We start from the raw sequence: 14,242 nt of genomic DNA, 5'->3' as shown, positions 1-14,242 counted from the left end.
TTGAATCTTGAAACTGTTTGCATGTAAAGAAATAAAAGTAAGAAAATGTAACTGTTGAAAATTGTAGATCTTGTATTTACGTGTTATGTATATAAATGTGATCTACAAGATCTTCATCGATTTACGTTTGCACGCGTCTCAGCATTCTCTTTGTCTCGTCATCTTCTATAACACGTTACCAACGGAACAGTTGAATTTATCTGTTTTACGAGACATTGTGCACGCACATACTGCAACACACTCATACTCATATATGTATGTCACTACTACTAATTTAGTGTAGCACAGAAAAATTACACATATCTGAACAGTAACTTTTCTCATTTTTCTCCTGTAGTCTACAATTTTCATGTTAGTTGCGATTCCAATAAGATTAAAAGAAAGTCCAGAGGTTACAGGTTACTTTGCAATCTCATGGTATTACGTTAGATTTCTCTTCGTCGAAAAGTTATTTTTGTTTGATCCTTTTGGTCCAGAGGACTACGCGTTTCAACATCAGATGAAATAAGGTGGCTCGTGGCTGTTTTTTGGGTGCGTGGAGGGCTGGCCGCCTCGTTTGGCGTGGAACAGGGCGAACGGGACGGCGAAGTGTGAATACAACGCGTGGTATACATCGAATAAAAAACGAGCAGGTGGTTCGGACACGGACAACAGCGGTTGCCCAGTCTCGTAACACCTGCCACAGCGAAATGCTTTTTACGAGATATCAAACTCGTGCCTGACATCTTGCCTTTTGCGGGATCTCGGTCAGGATCGATCCACCTTATCCCTGTTTTGCGACGAAAACGTAAGTCAAAGTAGGCCAATTAAGTGAAATATATTTTTCAAGAAAGATACCATCGTTGTCAATGTTTCGTGCGTGTTAATCCATTCCGAATACGATATTTTATTCTCAACCATATCCAACAGCCACCTACATTGTTTTTTATTTTATTTCTTTCAAATATATAGTTAATATTATATCAAATATATAATTGCACATACACTTGAGGAAATAGACTTTTCCAAATTTCTAGTTTGTACAGTGGCTCACGAAGCGTATTAAATACTCGAACGCTTATCACGGCAAATTTACATTTATACAGGGTGGTCGGTAACTGGTGGTACGAACGGAAAGGGGGTGATTCTACGCGAAAAAAGAAGTCAAAAATATAGAATAAAAATTTTTGGTTTGAGGCTTTGTTTTCGAGAAAATCGACTTTGAATTTTCGCTCGGTACGCGTGCACTTTATCGCGTCTCGTTCTAACGGATCTCACTGTAGATCGTTGTCTCGATGGAAAAATTAAAAAAAAAAATTTTAGTCTATATTTTCGACTTCTTTTTTCGCGTAGAATCACCCCCTTTTCGCTTGTACCTCCAGTTACCAACCACTCTGTATATGTTATGCGTGTTACGTAAAACGTTTCGAACTTTCATTAACACAGCGATGAGTCACGACCATCGTGGTTATATCGATGTGATTTGAGAACAAAATGTATATAGAAGTTAAAAGAAATTTATTGCAAATATAGAAGATGTATCAGATTAGATTAGGTATCTCAATTGATCTAATGGAGCGCATGAAATAACGCGTACGGAACATTCGGAGAAACGGAATTAAACGGTGAAACAGACCTTGATTCTATGACGAAGCAAAGAAGAAAGGAATTTAAGTTTATATATGCTTTTTCAGAGATTTCATATTTCTATTCGGGAGAAATTCTGTTGGAAATATATGAAAATTGCAATAAGCTCGCGAGATCGGAAGAGAATAAACTTTTCGTTTGAAAAATTTTTAATATTTGCGGAGGTGAAATGTACTCGCGTACCGTTCGAATTATTGCGTCTTATTTTTTGATATTTCACTTCTTTAGTTTGCCATAGTCGATCGTTTCAATCGCCAGTGCCTTGTTTCAGGCAAAATTCCAATCCAAAAAGTGTCGATTTTGGTCGAGCAATTAACAAGAAATTTAATTACGTGCCAGTCATGCGCCAAACACAGAATTTCGAGTTAAATGTTTGACTCGATAACTCGAGCGTGATGCTGTTGCATCGTCCTGGAAGTCACACAGGTTGTCCGCTCTCTTTATCGTCACATTTTTAATTTATCTATTGTTCACGATTTATTTGCAATGACAGAATGTTTTGTCCAAACGGTTTGCAAAATAATCTACGGTTTATTTGAATCAAGCGACCTTCGTTAAAATTGCAAAGTTACTTGTCGATAATGATCCATTTAATTTTCAAACAGTTGGAAATTCAGAAACTCGAATATCAAACGATATAGAACTCGAATAATCTATCCATTATTCATAAATGATTTTTTAATTGTGCAAACGATTTATAGGATAGTTCTTGGTTTGGATCGAACGAGCGAGATTTATTAAAATTGCAAGTTACCTACGAATAATTATTTACTTTATCTTTCATTCGAAAAGATTCGCAAAGTTCAAAATTTCAACATATCGAACTTGACAATTAATAAATTTTGATATTAACGGATTCAAAGATTTGGAAACTTAAATATTTGAATGCTAAAGTATTTGAATATCTTTATATCTAGAAACTCAAACGTTTTAAAATTCGAATATTGGAAAATCCGAAACCTTGAAAATTTCCAAAATTCGAAAGACTAGAAATCAAAGAACATTTAACAAAGCTTCGCTAACTATTTTTACTACTAAACTGCGGACGTTCGCGCGCTCTTATATTTCTACGAACAGAATTAAAGAAACGCGATCTAAACAAAGATTTGTCTGCTAAACATCGTAGTAAGTGTTCTGCTTTAAATATCATATACATTTTCCTATATTATAGAAGATTTTTCGAATCTTGAATTTCTCAAAAATGTCTCGATATCCGCCCCCTATTTATTATGCTTTTACTAATAATCCATAGAATCTATTAGGTTGTCCGAATAATTTCTTTCGTTTCATAAGGTGATAATAGATGAACAACAATTTCTGTCTCGTATTATTCTATTGAATTAGGTATGATCCATTTCGTTCTATCTCTATTATTACGTTCGTGCATAATTCAATAAATATAAAACAAAAAACATTGTGCGTCTATTATTTCCTTATAAAACGAAAGAAACATTTCGGACAACCTAATACTACGTCTCTAAATACCTCGTAGTTCGTCTTTAATGCCACGATTGAAGAATAACAATTCGTGGGTTTTGGGTAGAGCAGCCGAGAAATCAGCATGAGGCATCAATCAAACAATATATCATAGGTTCACGCATGGCGCGTGTGACCTACATAGACGGCAGTAAAATGTGTTCCCGACAGTCATGTGCCAAACGCAGGATTCGGGGTGTCCGTCTGGCGTGACGACCCAGAAAATCGACTCGTTGTTGCGTCGCTCATGAAACACCTGGCCGCCTTCCTGACGCTGCGTGCGTTTTACGATGACCCTCGACAGTCGACTAGGCCTTGACCAAATATACGAATTATTAAAAATGAAACATTTAATCTGCCTGGCTGATAATAACGGCCTGGCATATCCGTTTCGGAAATTGTCTTTCCCTTAGCTGCCGATCCAATTATTCGTTTCCGACGTGGGGCTCCACTTTTCCTTCGTTGACTTTCCTTCTCTTTTTAGGGGACGTTTATTTTTATCATTAAAGACGGCAGGTACGATTGGATGGAATTATTTCCGTATAATACGAGGACCTTTCTTTTTTTCGAGCGAGAAAATCGCTTTGACACGAGCGATTCGAGCTAGATAAATGGCAGGCTAAAAATCATACTGGCATAAGTCAGGATACTGAGAATTTCGATTTCACGCTATAACCTTATTCGTTTTCCCGAATTATATTATTGTGAGTCTCGGATATCCAAGTGGCAATTCGTGAGAATATTCGCAGGGATATTGATACGAGTAATGGGAAAAGATTGTACTCGCACCACTTTTCCCATTGAATTTCTCGATAATGTTATCGAATGAACTTTAATGTTTCCAAAGTTTAGATTTATGGATGGTCAATTAACGTTGAGATGTTAATGTCACAAACAGATTGAAATTTACAGCCTTGTCTTTGTACTCTATATGAGTCGCTTGATATTAGAATTTAACATGTGTTTGGTGTTTACGAAGATAGACGTGAACTTTGTCTCATCCAGCCAATTACGTCGAATAGTTATACGTGTCGTTTTATTTTGGAAATTGTTTATTTCTTTTTTGACGAAGAACTTCAAACCTTCAACGTTTTGTACCTCCGCTTTCGTCACGCTGAGAGTTTCTGACCGGAAAATTGTCGCTTTGAAAATTGTTATCGATAAATCACGCAGGTTCGTGTTTTTCTCAACGTAACTAAACAAATGAATCATGAACAGAGACACGTTTCATCTATTGAATATTATAATGAGTAATTTACTCTGCATATTTTATACGGTTTTGCGTTCTATGATTTTTTCTCCGCCTCTGAGTTTCCCTCGAGTGCATAAAATTCCGTTGTCTACATATAAAAATACTTGATGAATTTCTCCTGAAATTCCACAAGTATCTTGGAAATCGAGCAACGACCTCGAACGAACAGGATGATCAGGCAGGTGGCCGACCTGTGGTGTTCCGAAAAACGAAGATGTCCAATCACTACCTTGGGCGGTGGTATTGGGTTCGACCTGGTCGAGACTCTCGCTTTCGACTCTCCAACAGTCGCCATCGTGATTGCGAAAACATCGAATCGAGATTCTGGGTCGAAATCGAAAATCCCGGTCACCATCCACCGGGTTCTTATAGGTACACGTAACAGAGTCGATGAAAGTTGCAGCAAATTGAGAAATTACAATGGCAAACGATACAACTGGCAATAATAAAGATTTTCATTAAGCAGAAGAAATTTATATTATACTTTTCGAAATAGCAATTGTCACACTTCTGTAAACTTTGCTTTTCTCTATTTTTTCAGTCCTGATAAAGGATCTTTTTTAGATTTTAATTGCTTTCTTCAAATGTGAACAATATATCCCTCGTTTAGATTAGAGTAAAAATGTCAATTATTCTTTGATTAAGGATAATTTGTTCAAAGGATAACTATGTCAATCATCCTTAACTTGACGATAAATTGATTTAACCTTCCGTGGGCAGCCACGTATTTTCCACTTTTCGCAACCGGAGTTGTTTACGTTCGCCACTATTTTTTGTATCGTTCTTGGCTTTCGAAAGATCTGATAAAATTCCGAGATACTCATCAAAGTCTCTATTTTAGTGTATGATACATCTTTCAGTCGAATGTTTAAAGGATTAATTAGGAAAAATAAGAATTCGGAAGAAAATGTAAAAAGGACGAGAATCGAAGGAGAAACGAAACGAGAGCAACCTCGCCGATTTCGATTATTTTCCCTCTACAAGTTACCAACGATTAATCTTGGTTTCCCAGATATTTGCGAAAAACTGTCGCTACTGATTCCGTGAGTTCTGAATATAATGGCGCGTCCGTGGCAGCATATGCGTCAGTGTTGGTCGCCTTACGTTATACTAATATGCACTCACGCTCTGCTATAGCATTTCATTTGCATTACAGTAGTAGAGCAAAGCGAATCTCAAAAAGCTTCTCTGATATTAGCAGAATAACAAGAATTAGTTCCAAGTGCTTACTTTTCTTTAGGGAACAGAGTCGGCATTTCTTCTCCCTTCTTTTCCCTTCGAGCACATTAAAAAATGAAATTTCACGCAGATATAAATGAACCAGCTTGCTCATTGGTGGGTTAATGGAGAAATATCAGTACGTTTAACCTGCATCGTTAATCAACGATACTTTATCCTCCAAAAATAAGGAATAGATCTTATAAGAAGACTCGAACATCGATCGTGACCTTGTTCGATTAGCCGTTCGTTGCACCCTTATGGCACTCCACCATTGTGAATTCTTGTTTTTTTTTTTCGCCACAGGACCACCCGAAAGAGATGCATCCATCCGGGTAGGCAAGGGTAACTCGAGATCCTGAGGTGTTCATGCTGGTACTCAACGTCAGGGGTCTTCCGTTCCTCTTTGTTTCTCAGATGAACCTTCGATCAGACAGATTTCTTTAGAATATTCAAGGTATATGGAATACTTCATTAATATTATTAATTGGCGTGTTATTGATATTCAAAGGATTCGTGATCGCACTTTAGCCAAAAAAGGAGCAGAATATTACATCTGTGTTTGTCAATCTGCCGATGATGGAAAGGATCACATACGAAGCTAAAATTAATTTCGTATAAAAATTATTGAAACTATTGTCGAGGTTGGCTGATAGAAGAATGAGTGGATGAATTTGCAATAGAAAAATATATTGAAATGAATAAAGGTATAAGTGTAATGTATAAGCTTATGCTGATCCAGATCCTTACTCCCTTAGTGTTACAATACAATGGAATCGATAGGGAGCACGTTCATATATTTATAGCAAAAGGACATTATCAAAAAAGTTAACCTTATGGCTTTAGCTAAAGGCTACAAGGAACATAAATAGAAATGAGTTCCTTTGTTCCTAGACCTTGTACCCCAAGATATAATGTATATTCAAGGGTACAATAATATGGACCTTTCGTTATTTAGAATATTTTTGTTTCACTAAATTCTATTTTCTGCGTAATAGCAGTCTCTAGGTCACGAATATACATAAATAAAGATGTAGAATTTTTCTTGAAGTAGTTACTTCAACACCTATGATTTCTCCGAGCTAATATCTTTTATCCACGATATATCTTTTATAATATCTTTTATCCCACGATATCCAACAAATTTCCTTTATCGTTTTCTCGTTATATTTTTCTTTTATCCTCGATGAAAGTTTCGCCTTTTGTTATTTAGCCTGGTTTCGTTGTTTATGTTCGCTCGACCTTTCGAAGGCTTCGAAGATTCTCTCGGAAGAGCAACTGCAAGTGTCAAAGCGGTCGAGTAAAATTACCGCGGTTGCGCGTGTTCCACGGCCAATTATTCGACGCGTCCACTTTCTTTCTCGTGTCGTTGAATTTCCATAAACGAGTTGCTCGACGATTCGAGGACGATTCAAAGGCGACTCCGACTGATGAGTCTCTGTTCTGTATTCGGTGCACGGAGCCAATTATCGGAAGAGTTTCCACGGTGCTCCTTCGGCTCTGACCTTGGCTGCATGAATACATAGTCGATCGGAACGTCCCTTGGCCAGATACGATTAGGACGTTTTCAATGGCGTTGCTTCCCTCGTGTTCCGAGAAATATAACGCCGTCGTTTTGAACTTCGATCAGTGATCTCGTCGCCTCAATTGCCTTAACTATCTCCGTCTACGCTTGCGGATTATTTATTTATTTATTTGTCGTATGCGTCTTGTATTTATGTTTACATATATTCCAATAACGAAACATACTTATCTCTATTTTAAAAGAAAATATTAATTTTTGGCAGGACTATGTTTCCTCAAAGCAAACAATTCGAAGTACCAGGAGTTTTGTAAAAATGCTAATTTTTCTCTCAATATTTAATATTAATTGATATTATAACTAGCGTATGGGCGTACTGATACAACGATTAATCGATGAATAAAAACTTCGATTGATAATTGGTTTCTCTATTTTGTTTACCATTTAACGAAAACGTTTCACGTATTTGTTGTTGATAGGTAAATACCGACGATATCCTGTTGATCATCTAAATGATCACGAGCGAGATTTAACCTACATACGTATTCTGCCACGTGTCATACAGAGTGGCAGAACTTCGTGATCTCTTGTTATTATATAACAAACATTAAAATGAATGCACCAAGTGCAAATGTATTTTTTTTTCTTTGTTTCTCTACTCTAACGATAAAAAGTTCCGCAGGAAAACAAGCGAATCGGATAATTATCCGATTTACTGTAAAACAAATAGAATGAATCGTATCGCTTCGAAACGAAGAACAATTTAATCGTAAACATCGATTTGCCTGTGTAATTTTATTTTTTTAATTATATATTCGAATTTTGTTCATATAACCATTTGAATAAAAGCAATTCCTAAACTTCTTTTTAAACATAATTCATTTCTCAAACTCAATTATTAACCCAAGAGTTCTAGCATGTTTTATAATTTTGAATCTTTTGTACGTCACTGACGCCGTTGAGAAATAAGGATTTACGCAATTATTAATTTGTTTCTAACGTTTCTGCGCCAACATAAAACAGCGACACGTGTATTACCGTTAACTGAGAAGTATATCTATGTATTTAATGTTTACGTAATAATGGAAAAACATTTCAGTTACACTTTTTGACTTTTGCTCTCCACAAGCCAAACACTCGCATTATAGCGCTACAACTGATTTTTCGTTACTCGCGTACTTTTATCGAGTATATTTGATAGTAACTCTTCAACAGGCGTGGTGATAATTTATTAATAAATGAAGAATTAATTAATTAAGAAAAACCTGGTAACTGATTCTGGATATAAACGTTATCAAAGTAAGAATAATTTTTATGGACTTACGTCAGACATAAAGATACAGAAATCCGTAGAATGTACATAGTACGCCAACGAAATATACAAAATATCTGAAGTATAATACTCGTTGCAACATCACATATGCATATTTGTATATACATACACAGGGTGGTTGGTAACTGGTGGTACAAGCGGAAAGGGGGTGATTCTACGCGAAAAAAGAAGTCGAAGTTATAGAATAAGAATTTAAAAATTTAAAAGTTTAAAAATTTAAACATTTAAAAATTTAAAAATTTAAAAATTTAAAAATTTAAAAATTTAAAAATTTAAAAATTTAAAAATTTTAAAAATTTTAAAAATAACGTCAATCGAAAATTCAAAGTCGATTTTCTCGAAAACGAAGCCTCGAGCGAAAAATTTGTATTCTATATTTTCGACTTCTTTTTTCGCGTAGAATCACCCCCTTTCCGCTTATATCACCAGTTACCAACCACCCTGTACATTTACATATTTCTAACTCATTCGCTCATTCCTATACCACTCGTCTTTAACATTTACCAGACAAAATAAATCTCCGCGTAATTTCAATCTTTCCAATTAAGAACGTAAAAATACGAATTTGCATAAAAATCCGCAATCTAACGATCGTCCTTTCGCCCCTTTAGTTTAAAACCGTCACATGAATGTTCCAAATCACTCGATATTGATCGATCCTGATGCACTATCTGCTATACTGGTGGCAAGGGATCCCCGGTATTTTCCATAATGAGGGTTGCAGTTTATTCTCGTGGTCGATCAACAGGTTGGGCCGCTTGTGAGACGCAGAGAGACAGACGTTGGCGGTGGCGGCGGCGGCGGCTAGATCGCGTAGTTGGAAAAGGCCAACGTGGCCTATACCTCGTGTCAGCCGTGTGCAGAGGCGGCGCGAAAAGGAGGGAGGGTTGTAAGCCGCCTCGTACAAGGGCAAACATACAGGCTGGAGGGTGGCGTAAAGCGAAAGGGGTTGCCCTGACGTCAGGATGACGCAATGCCGGTGCAACCCCTCTCGCCTCGTCGCGCATCTCCGCCCTACGACTGACATTGACACTGCTCGAGCATCGATCTGTCCTCGAACGAGGTGAGAGCCGAGGCTGGCGAGGGTCACCGCGACCGTTTCACCGGCGTTGTTCCATCGGAGGTCATCGAAGTGATTTACCTCGTCGGTTCTATTAAGCGGAACGCCATCGATTCGATGACGGTTCCGCGAGAGAGCGTCAAATCAACGCGATTGATAAGGCTAGATCGACGTTTATATGGAATCGATGGACCGGCAATGGTCGAGAACCGAATGGAATTGGAAGCAGATTCGCGCGAAGTCACGAGCGGAGAGTTTGTTGATTCAGAGCGTGACGAGTTGGTGCGCAGCTTGCAGGTGATTCGTGGGTATTGGTCCGTGGGTCTATGAAAGACAGATTTTTAGCGTTTTTAAGGGAAAGAGTATACTTTAATAGAGAATAAATTTTATTAGCGATATCGGTTCCTGGAAAAAGGAATTTTATTGCGAGAGAATTTTTACAAATTTTACTCGATTTTCTATAGGTAGGTACATACGTTAACATGTAATTTGGGTTAATATGAATGTAAGTATATCTTGAAGGAGACTGATGCGCCTTACGTCTGTTAATATTTACGATTAGATTTTCGAAGATCGATACGAGAAATTCATCTGAAAGAGTTATTTCCTCTGTGACTGTTGAGAGCAAAGAAGCGTGAAAATTCCTTGCGTATTGTTAGTAACTTCTAGAATGATTTACCTTCTTGATTCTATTATAGGAACACCGATCGATTCGTTGACGCCAGTAACGAGAATATAAAACGGCCGATTGTATTTAGAAGGTCCACACCGTTAATGTCGAGGGTAAATAGCTCGAACGAAACGAGGCACGTCTAATTTGCGCCCCTAACTCGTTAATACCGAGCTTATAATACCTGCTGATGCTACCCTTGGCAAATATACGATTCCGCATAAAAAATTCATTAACCGGTTTTTCAAACCCCTTCAACCTTAGAATATTGCTAATTATTTCGTGTCTGACCGACTGTTTTATTTTGGTTCCAATGATTCTCTCTCTCTCTCTCTCTCTCTCTCTCCCCTTTTGAAGGAATCAGCATCGAGTTCAAGGCTCTCTTTGCCACGCCACATGTTGATTTTATTAATGCGTAAAGCAACGTTAATTTTATGTGCATTTAATTACGTTAATGGATTTTTCCTTAATACATAGCTTTCCTTAATACATATTTGTCATCGTCGAGTTAAAGTAGAATCTTCTTTATTTACGATTTAATTCGAGGTCTATCGAAATGTTTCTTTTACGACACGTTAAATAATTAAACCCATCGTTTGGTCATTCATACTCGAAGAATATAAATATGCGGATGGATATACATGGCTAGATATTTTATAGTCAGGGTATTTCCATGTTGTATTTATAAGGTTGCTAACATTAGTGATGCGTATTACTCGCCGCACGGAAACACGCTTGTGCTATTATTAAATAGCCTAGATTTTACTATGAAATTTTCGAAATGGGAGCTACTAATGAGTAACGCTGGTAACTATAATCGGGCCATAAGCCTATTATAGTGTCCGTTATTATTCTGAATTTAACGTAGATATTGGGAAAAATAACTAGGAAGGAAAGATATAGAATTAGAATATAGAATCCTTTCTCTGTATATACATTCTCTTAATATACATTCAGTGAGAATAATAATAATAGCAAACAATTCTTGTGAATAAACACGATGTGAATTTGTAAGGAAATATTGTAACGATCAACGAAAGTAATAAGAATATTAACGTATTAACAAAATCATACGCTTTGATATTTCAAAATTCTTATAGAATTAGAATATAGAATCCTTTCTCTGTAACAATTTTGAAATATCAAAGCGTATGATTCTGTTGATACGTTAATATTCTCATTACTTTCGTTGACTGTTACAATGTGTCCTCACAAATTCACATCGTTCTTATATAGCAATATTAACAATATTGTATATCTGTATCAACAATACTAACAATATTGTATATATGTATTAACAATATTAATGTATTAATGTATTACCAAAATCATACGCTTTGATATTTCAAAATTCTTATAGAATTAGAATATAGAATCCTTTCTCAAGAATTTTGAAATATCAAAACGCATGATTTTGTTAATACGTTAATATTCTTATTACTTTCGTTGATCGTTACAACGTGTCCTTACAAATTCACATCGTTCTTACATAGCAATATTAACAATATTGTATATATGTATTGACAATATTAACAATATTATATATCTGTATTAACAATACTAACAATATTGTATATGTGTATTAACAATATTAATGTATTACCAAAATCATACGTTTTGATATTTTAAAATTCTTATAGAATTAGAATATAGAATCCTTTCTCTGTAAAAATTTTGAAATATCAATGCGTATGATTTTGTTAATACGTTAATATTCTTATTACTTTCGTTGATCGTTACGATATTCCCTTACAAATTCACATCGTGTTTATTCGCAAGAATTGTTTGCTATTATTATTATTGTCACTGAATATATATTTACCCCTATCATCGGATAGTTCTTAGTGGTTAATGGTATTGACCGTAAATGTTTCGTCGTACGAGAATACAAGATCGTCTTGAGAATGGAAACTCGCGAGATTCGATGATCCAGCAATTTCTCTGGTCCGGTGACGCCTTTATCGAAGATTCACTTACGCTTTCGTACTTATCATTTTAATGGATGGAAGGCTGCGTTACGGGGATGCAGAAGTGGTTTCGAGGGGATGCAACATGCTGCATGGCAATCGCGCGAACACGTGCCAAGGTTAACCTATCGTTGTTTAAGGTCAGGGGAGAGTCTCCTTTTCAAGGATGCTAGAAAGAAACTCGTGAAACCGTGAAGACGAAACGTTTCGAACAGATAATAGAACATTCCCGTGGACGAGCAAAAAATTCACCCCTTTTCTCGACTCTCTACTCCTTCGTCGCGTGCTGTCGAAGATGTTTGATGCAAATGTTCGACAACAAAGAGACGAGACACGTCGTTTCGTATAAAATTGTACGACAAACGATCAGAAATATTGCGCAAGCTTACGTTCCATTGGCTCGAGAATAAAAATAAAAACGCTGACGAAATCGCGATGTTAAATTGAAAAAAAAAGGAACATCGTGAGATATTCGATCGAGAAGTTTGATAAATCAAAAACTTTCTAAGTGGCAAAGGGCTTTTTCGTAACGACTAAATGAAATTTTTTTTTCGTAACGATGAGATTTAGCATGCGATTGATGTCGATCGGGAAAAAAGTATAACGACGCTGTTATTTTAGATGTCCTACGCACAGTTCCAGATATGAGTGTGTTTTTTATAACAATGTACGTAGGCGTCGTGGCGTAGGGGAACATTAATTTAGCTATTGATAACCTCTCACGACCTTGGCCTTGCTCGATACAACAAACTGCTCGCATTCGATCGAGATGATTCACACGTGCTCCTCGAGCCTTCTGATATTTTTAGAGGCCGCCATGCTGATCGACTCATTTTTTGATCGACCTCTTCGATCCTCTTCATAAAACATAAAACGAAAAAATTTGGGCGTGTCCAAGTCGAAAATTATTTATTTGTTATTTACTAGCTTCCACGAATTAAAACAGTATATAAATAAACAAACAAACAAACAAATGAGTAAATAATGAAGATATTAAAATGGTAATTTTTCTATAGAACGTAAGAGGTATAATGGAAAGATGAATTTCTATTTCAATGATATTTAAATAATTATTACATCGACAATATCCTTCAAATATATTGATTAACTGTGTATATCATTACCTAAATTCATTAATGTTTTTTCATCATAAAACAAAGTTAGGTAAAAGTTGTAAACCATCTCCACGAACGAAACGAGATAATTTTGCTATAAAGAAGAATCAAACTTTGCTCTTTGTGAAATCAACTTGACAAACGATAACGCCCACAGGATCGAAGAAATCGAGCTGTTCCGGGAACACTGACAAAGAGACTTCCCTGTAGAAGCTTCTTTAATTAAAGAAGCGTATAGCAACCTATACTATATAACAACTGTAGGGTAGACCGGGGTCGAAAGTAATAATTTAACTTTAATACGACTTCGCAAAGGGTATTGAATTTGAGATCTCTTTATATTTTGTCGTAATTCATACCATTTCTTCTTCCATTTGAGTCCTATAATTTCGTGGATAGAATTAATGTAAAACCTACTTGTGGCGCTATATGTGTTGTTGTATTAGGTTGTCTGAAAAGTTTCTTTCGTTTTATGCGGAAATAATGTTTTTTGTTTTGTTTTATATTATTTTGTCGAATTACGCACGGTCCATTTTGTTCTGTTAAGATAAACACCGCGACATTTCACAGACTTGGTTTGTACGAAGAGAGAAGAAAGAAAGACACCTTTCGGACAACCTAATATGAAATTTTGTGCCTCGAATTTTACAAACAGTCTGTTATTTTAATACGTTTTTTTTTTTGTAATAAAACAATATATAAACCGCGATTATTTTTTATTCGCGCGTTTTAGATGGGCTACGAAAAATAAAAGCCCCCAAAAAATGGTAAGTCTGTTTGTATTTCTTGGAAGAAGGGTGGCAAGAAGGGCGAAAAAAGTATACATTTCCATTCTCGAAGCGTTTAAAGCGAACCATCGTCGAAGCATTTTGAAATAACACGTACTGAAGATGGAAATACAGGAAAGCGCCACGTATGCGATTCATCTAGATGTTGATCCTCCAGAAATAGTGGCGAACGAGTACCATAAACGTTATACAGCCATATAGCGAAGTACCATTGA

The 14,242-nt window shown here is 36.3% G+C and overlaps 1 protein-coding gene across 3 annotated transcripts in view; it reads left to right on the top strand.

Annotated features, from left to right (window-relative positions):
- Nucleotides 1–14,242, top strand: part of LOC117231422 — a 237,850-nt gene that overhangs the window by 53,360 nt on the left and 170,248 nt on the right. Inside the window, exon 5 of one of the 3 annotated variants that reach the window (XR_004492958.1) lies at nucleotides 3,170–3,449. The exons of the other annotated variants lie outside the window; for them this stretch is intronic. The gene's annotated coding sequence lies outside the window, so the exon portion shown is untranslated. Of the gene's footprint in view, nucleotides 1–3,169; nucleotides 3,450–14,242 lie in introns of those variants that run through there. 3 annotated transcript variants of the gene reach the window in all.

This window comes from Bombus vosnesenskii, unplaced genomic scaffold, assembly GCF_011952255.1.
Source record: "Bombus vosnesenskii isolate JDL3184/JDL3185 unplaced genomic scaffold, Bvos_JDL3184-5_v1.1 scf7180000013272, whole genome shotgun sequence".
NCBI classification, from domain to species: Eukaryota; Metazoa; Arthropoda; class Insecta; order Hymenoptera; family Apidae; genus Bombus; species Bombus vosnesenskii.
This window is presented reverse-complemented; position numbering and strand designations above follow the sequence as displayed.